We start from the raw sequence: 8,233 nt of genomic DNA, 5'->3' as shown, positions 1-8,233 counted from the left end.
CATAGCAATAATACTATACCACAAGGCAATAAATTCGTATATAAAAACCAGACATCGCATTTCAACCAATATGTTCCGTATCAGACTAATTACAGCAACAAACGGAGAGGTCATAACCAGAATTTTCAACATAATTATAGCAATAACACTTTTTTACAGAATCACGTTCAATTTCAGCAACAATCTCTACTTATCCTTAATGAGCCTGGCGTATGTTTACACCAATCTAGAAGGTGTCATGACCACAACAGCAGACTTGTACAAATTATTAATAAGCCACAACAAGCTTCGACAAGTAATCAAATTCTGAGTAGTACATGACTAGAGGACAACTCCGTTGCTTTAGCTTGCACACGGCTGTCAGTAATTAGAAACTCACGAAACAGTATCTGAAAATGTAATGTCTTTCGACGACGTTAGAGAAACGCTTTTACAAGAAAAGAACCGGAGTAAGAAGACAGCATCCCACTCCATCATTGAAATACAAATAGGTACACACAAATTTATTACTGTCACGATCATTCCTATCCGACTCTCCCACTGAGCAAAACAAAAGTACGTGGCACTGTTTCTAGCACAGGCGTCGACGTAAAATTTCAAACACATTTACCTTTTGAAACTGAACTTGTTGTCCCGTTCCATATTTTTTCCAATAAATTCCTCTACAGGAGAACTATAGCTGGAGTGTTTTGTCTCTGCAGAAGTGAATTCCGCGTATAACAAACAGGAGAGAATGAACCAAGTGGTGTTTATTTACTTATTTATTCATTTTATTTCGTGTGTGCCACGTTTCCTTGTATCCTTTCCCGTACGCGACATTGGACTGTATGTATGAGATAGTATGTGACGGAGCAGAAAGCTCTTGTCAGAGGTCGTAGCGTTGCATGTGTAGAGTCTTTTTGTGGTAGGATTGTACCAACCCCCTAAACGTGAACAAGTTTAGCAAAGATGGTGGGCAAGCCAGGTCAGAGAGATCGCGCAGGCCCGAGTATTGGCTCTGTTAGGTTGGCGAACCATCCCCTCCACCACCTTTTGAACGAAGAACGGTTAGGCGAGGTGTCCGGTCGAGCACCTGTTCCTGGGACGCGGTGCTGAACAGACATGGACACGCAGCTATCGTTTTGGTAATGTCAACAAAGGTATTAGATTGTCTGAAATCTGCTCGGTAATGAAGTCAAGATGTTGAAATAAGTTGCGAGATTACCAATAAACCCCATAAGGGAATTAATTTTCATAATTTATTCGAATTTCAGTAGAACTTTGCGTTTGTGCCTTGGTCAGACCACGGACCACTGGCCTTAAGCTCACGGTCATATTATTGCCCTGTGCTTAACCCAAATTCACTCATTCAATGTATTTTAATCTGCTCTTTCATTTATAGTAATATTTTGGGGGATTTTTATTTATTTTCCATATATTTTCTTTGTGAACTTGCTTTCGCACCACGTGGTCGGTTGGAGCAAACGCCACGTTGAAAAATTGTAGTTTTCGCCTGAAAATGTATTGCACACGATGAATAATCATACAATAGTGGGCGAGTGCAAAATAGGGAAAGAAAAATCTTGTGTGTTCGTATTTTTCTGGATTTCTGTTGGCTATCGAAACTTGGCCACGTGGGTTGAATAGTATTGAAGTGATGGTGTTTCTTGTGCTCCCCCATAAATATTTGGTTTGCTGGCTATGTTGTGCGTTAAGAACACTACATGGTTTAAACTCGTGCCATTAAGAAAGGTATCACATTTTAATAACCATTGATTTGACAAGCACTTGCGAAATACTCTTCGACCCTGACATATCTTTGTTGGTAGCGTCTTTGCTGAACTTGTTCTGAGTCACCTATAGCAACTGAATGTAATAAGCATGGGTTTAGGTATAATGGTGTGTTTGTATAAAATTACATTGAAGCCAGTTCTGCGCTCTCCTGTCCCATTCAATAATTACGTGGCGAAACTGATCCATGTTAACTAGAGAGACCAGTTTTGATGATGTATATTGCAAGAGAAACACGACTAGTTGTTGAAATACCATCGGTATTGAATAAATATCAATTAATCTCTACCCTCGACTGATTATTTGCTCCCTCCATAATAAAGAATAGGTGACAGCCAGTACCAAAGTTGAATCCTAGGTCATGAAAGCAAATAAAAGGTATATACTGCCTATTAAGCCCTGTGTAGGTGCCTTCTGTAGTGATTCAAAAATATTGCATTATCTGTTGAGTTCAAATTTTTACCGGTTGGGTAAAACCTTCCACTAGAAATTATTAATGCCTGGCAATAGCTCGCAGGGGCCAGTAATTTCGCGAACCACACGAATTTAAGAAACCATTTCCGACAGACAGTAGCTTGCAGGAGCTGTAGGACATGACAAAGCGACGGTAATCTTCCTCCTTAGGTAGAGTTTTACCACCACCAGTACTGGAAGGTTACGTTGCACTTTCTCTATACATTGTCACACATTTTATTCTGATTTTTGGATTGATCCCTTACTCACCACCGACGTAGTGTTAGGTATGAACTTTTTGAGCGAACATAAAGCTATTTCGGATTTCAAAAACTCGTACCTCATATTAAATGAAAAAGACCATCAGGTTGCTTTGGAATTTCACCAAATTTTATCACCTGAGGAACAAAAGTCAATAAAATTGAACTTATTTCTGTTACCAATAGTACGCATTTGCGTGCATACTTTTATGCTGACATTTATTTTCATCGCACTAATGTACCACACGATATGGAATACGACGTTGAACAAACTATTACCAACAAGGTCAGCGAAAGCCAAACACCGCACTGATGACGAAAGGCGACAATTACACGACATTTTACTACAGCATTCACAAATATTTGATAACATTCCAGCTACTATGATAGGTTTTTATATGAATATCTGGTCAAACCTCACGATTCTTTCAAATCAAATCCAAACATTTTTCCATACCATTTATTTATACAGAACAGGTCAAACAGGAACTTCAAGATATGCTTGGCCAAGGAATTATAGAACGAGCTGTTAGTCTGTACGTAAGTCCACTACACGTTGTTATTAAAAAGGATGCATCATTACACTTTGTTCTCAATTCACGTAAGATCAACGACATTATAGTAACGGAAACTGATCGACCACGGACTTTAGACGAACTTCTACAGTAATTTCATAGTACATTTGTTTATTCAACACTAGATCCAAAATCGGTTGGCACACTGAACTTCACCCCAACTGCAGAAATACACGAAAATTCTCTGTTTCGGCAATCGCTATCAGCTTTGTAAACTACCGTTTCGTTTGACAGTATCTTCTCCTGCATTCACACAAGGTATGAACAAAGTAATACCGGCTGAACTGAAAGGCAGAATAACCACGTATGTTGATGACTTTTTAATTGCGGAACCCACTTGGTCTGACTATAACAATACTCTTCAAGCTTTACTTCAGACATTTCTCCAGCAAGGCCTCACAGTTAATCTGAGTAAATCCCACTTTGGTAAAGCTTCTATTAAATTTTTAGGCCATGTCATTTCTGCCCAACGGCATAGCGCCCGATCGGGAAAAAGTTCAAGCAAATCTAGATATTACTATTCCTACTTCAAAAAAGCAGTTTCGTATATTCCTAGGACTGATCAAATTTTTTCGTCGCTTCAGTCATTATTCTGCATTGGATACCCCGAGATTATGTCAGTTAACGGGCAAAAATGCTGCCTGGACACGGGATGAACAAGCTCTTTCCGAATTCTAGAACCTTAAACGTGCATTTTTAAATGCACCGATATTATCACACCCTGATCCCACTAAGAACTTTTAGATCGCTACTGACAGTTCCAAAATAGCCCTCGGCGTGTACATTTTCCAAGATACAGAAGAAGACTGCATCATTGTTATTAAAAGCATTGCATTTGCGGGCATTATTTTGTCTACTGCAGAATGCAATTACTCGATTACAGAGTTGGAAACTCTATCTGTCGTTTCGGCATTTAATAAATTTTGACACTTTTTTATGGAAGACGTATCACTGTTTAAACTGACCACCATCCTATTCAATTTCTGCTTCCCCCAAAATTTTCTCGCGACCACCTTGGACGATGGAGTTATATTTACAAGAATTTGATTTTATTGTGATCCATATTCCTGGTTCTCAAACCGTGGTAGCTGATGCTTTATCTCGTCCTCTTACTGCCAGACAAGAAGACAATGCTACACATTTTTGCCAAACTAATTACAGTATTTTGTTCATCCAGAAAGTGGCGTTTGAAAAATTTATTTCATCACCTCTTACAGGCATTTCCAAAGAACAGGACAAGGAAGGTATCTGGAAAAATATCAAGCAGCTTTTGCCTGACAAGACCACTTCAACAATCAGACTTCACTGCTTAGTACATAACAGTATTCTCTTTAGACGTACACATCCATACAGCAACAAATGGTTCTCAGGTATATCTGAAGATATGGTCAACAAATTAATTTGGTGCACGAACTTAAGTTACGCACATTATGGTTTACGAAATTGTTTACTCATTCTCAGACAGAATTGTTACTTTGCAAATATGAAAAACGTATACGACAACATACAAACTTTGTCAGCAAGCGAATTCATCGACGACTTCTTATCTCGCTCCATTTCATCCCATTATACCAATTAAATTATGTCAATTAGCCGCGTTAGATACCTATGGACCAAATCGCAGAAGCAAGACAGGCTTTTCTTACATCATGGTAGCAGCAGAATTAACTTCTGAATTTGTAATGTAACGTTCCCTTGCAGCACACACACTGTTAATAAACTGAAATGACGTTTAGTTGTACTATGTACGCCGCTATGAAGCAATTCTTATGTACTGTAATTGTTTAACAAAAAATAGTATTTAATTTTGTATAAAGGACATTGGTTATTATTGTAATATTTTTTGTAATAATTACGAAATATGTTAATATCTCCGATGAAAAAATGTAAAATATAGCCACAGAGGAAAATAATGTTGTAAGATTACAAAGAGATATTAATAATCAGCAATAGTATAAATAGCACTACATAATGTGCATTCTTTGTCGTCTTCCTCGAGAGCTGAGAGAGAGAGGAACCTGTGACATAGCATTATATGCATGAGTTGACTTCTTTTGTCTGTATCTGTCTTTAGCCGCCATAGAGGAGAAATGATAAAGGTGTGTAATTTTAATTATTGTTGTGGTCTAAATACATTATAATTTATCAAAATTGTGTATTACTAATGTAAATTAGCTTGCCCATGTCATCTATAATATTTCTTTAAAGAATTTTCAGCACTTTTAGCGATTATCGTTGGTGTTGCTGGGCTGTGCTGCGACCGAACGATTTGCAGCGACGGCACATTTAAAAAAAATTGTTCTGCTATAAAATTAACCAAACCCGTAGATCGGGAACAGGTAAAATTAGCAGTGAATTACGAAATATTTTTCTTTTACAGTGATCCTGAGGCTGACTGAATTTATTACTGGTTTTACATTGTGCATTCATAGGCGGATAATTAACGTTGAAGATGTTAATATGTTGGTTTTTCAATTTCTAAAGCAAATAACTTAAACGTATAGTGAAGCGTGTTTCGTCAATGATAATTAAACGTTCAGGTCGGCTTGGCAATATTTAACCATTTTATGCTAACAGAGACAGTCTTGTGTTCCATGGCTAACGCCGGGAAAGAATTCAGTAAATATTTAAAAAAAACCACTGCATTTAGAAAGTGTGTGCCAAGGCTGAAACACGTAAAAAAAATTTAATTTAAATAATTTTCAAAGTCATAAATGTTATTAATCAGTTAGTTTGAATTTATCAGCATGAGAGGGTTGCTAAAGTTCACGTAATTTTAAATGTGCTTAGTTCTGTCTAAATGAAATAAAGAAAAAGGGTTCTACAACAAAGTTCGTACTGAAAGAGTAAATAAAAAAATATTTAAAGCCATTTCTTCCCCATTATCATCCATTCATTTTACATAATACATATAGTTATAGTAACATCCGCAGCGTTACGTAAAGCTACAGCCAAAACTGTTTCAGCAGCTTTTACAAAAAATTTCTTATCGATTGGTGGTCATGCATAAGAAGTTATTTCTGATAACGGGCCACAATTTAGATCAGTTATATGGACACCTACTCTGAAGTCTAGGAAGATTACACCTTTGTACATATCCAGTTACCGAGCTTCATCAAACCCATCAGAACGCATTATGAAAGAAACTGGTAAGCTTTGTCGTCTATACTGTCATATGAAACACACTAATTGGAATAAACATATCTACACATTTCAAGAAATTATTAACTTCATTCGAAATGATTCTACATTGTTGTCTCCGTACGCAGTATTAAAGAACGTTGAACCGCCGAACAAAGTTAAGGAGTTAGTAGCATTTCCCTCTTCACGACGACTACGTCACATGATGTCATCGACATTGCAATCAACAATATTAAGCGTGTAGCTGAACGAAGAAAGAAACAACAGAAAAAGGTAAGTCATCTCTGCGAATTTAAAATCGGTCAGAAAGTATTAGTACGTACTCATCATCTCCACAACAAAGCCAAAAATAGGTACAACAAGCTCGAGTTGCTGTGGAGTAGTCCGTACAGAATAAGACATATTCCACATCCAAATGTTGTTCATACAGAAACTTTGCGCACGAAAAAGTCACGAGGGAACCATCATATCAGTAATGTAAAACGTTTACTGAATGAAACCTTTTTTTCCCTGATTGAGATGGTATTTGATACTACTCTCTCACAGCATGACATAATAATTTCTTTTGCATTTTTCTCTAGTTTTAACACTTTTATTTCCACAATGCACTATGTATTTATTATTTGGTTTGTAACTTAGTACCATTTTATGCACTACTACGTTTTTACACATATCATCTTTTAGATAGAAACAAGATTTCACATGCTTACTATTTACTCATCGCGCTCATTCACTGTTTCAGAACAAGTTGTTACCATGTAAAATAAAATAAAAACAAGTAATCAAATGTACATTTTGAGGTATCGAGGATATACAACACGTTAATGGAAAATGAACCAAACAAGTGTAACAAAGGTTATCCGTCATCGTATACTAACTAATTTTTTTCTTTCAGGTATAAACTTAAAGGTAACATCCGTATACTACAAACTCATTTATATGCTTTCACTAATCAATTCTTTATAGCAATATCAAGAATGACATGTACTAACGATTTTTCTATGTATGCTAGATATAAGTTTCAATTTGATTATGGTAATATTTTATGAAGTGATAATAATGAGGACACAATGATGTTCTGTTAATAATAATAATGATTATAAGTCAATGATAAGGCAAAGAAAAGCGACGACACAGAGGTCTCCCTGTTAAAATTAGAAATGTTTTATGATAATTTGAAGTTAATGAAAGCACAATAATGGGTTAATGGAGATACAGATACTATTTTTAGACTATTGTAGAAGAACATGACGTTACTTGGTACAGAGATATTTTACTCCTTGTGGTACAGAGAAAGGATCTGCTTCTGAATGGTAGTCATGCATGTTCCTCTTGATACACTGCATTTTTCTGAACTAATGCTTTTACATAGTATGCACACTAACATTTATCACCTGTTGATATTACTTTTGTTTGCATTAACTATGCCATTAACAATTCCAGAATAATAATTTCTTCATACAATGAGCCATTTCCCATCACCCATTTTTTCGTTTTGTGTGCTTTGCAATTTATGCTTATAGTATATGCATCTAGTTGTTCATTCCGATTTCTTTAATATTTTTATTTCTATGATTAGGATAACCTTGTCATAACACGTCTTTATCTTGCTTCATTTTGACTGATCAATTTGACGACTATGGACGATACTGCTTTTCTTTTGCAGCAAAAGTTCGCTTTTCTTTGCCTTATTCCTCCTTTCCCAGAAGTTATGCATATTCCTTCCATCTCCTATTATTATTTTATTTTCACTTCTCTGTACGGTATACGTTACTCATGTACAGTCAATATTCACAACAAATACCATTTTCACATCTTGTGGAGTGCACAGATACTCTAGTATACTGATCATTCTCTTGAACTCTGACAGCTTATAGACTGGTTAATTATGAACTATGGGTTCTGTCATTTATTACTGTCGATCTTCATGTACTATTTTCTAGAATTATAGCCTGTATACATTAAATTTTCAAGTCTACTTACTGGCACAGCCACTGTTATTCTATACGCAACCACTACTGTTCTGTGGATAGT

This window comes from Schistocerca piceifrons, chromosome 6 (assembly GCF_021461385.2).
Source record: "Schistocerca piceifrons isolate TAMUIC-IGC-003096 chromosome 6, iqSchPice1.1, whole genome shotgun sequence".
Taxonomy (NCBI): domain Eukaryota; kingdom Metazoa; phylum Arthropoda; class Insecta; order Orthoptera; family Acrididae; genus Schistocerca; species Schistocerca piceifrons.
The sequence above is the reverse complement of the archived record's forward strand: the minus strand, read 5'-3'. Positions refer to the sequence as shown.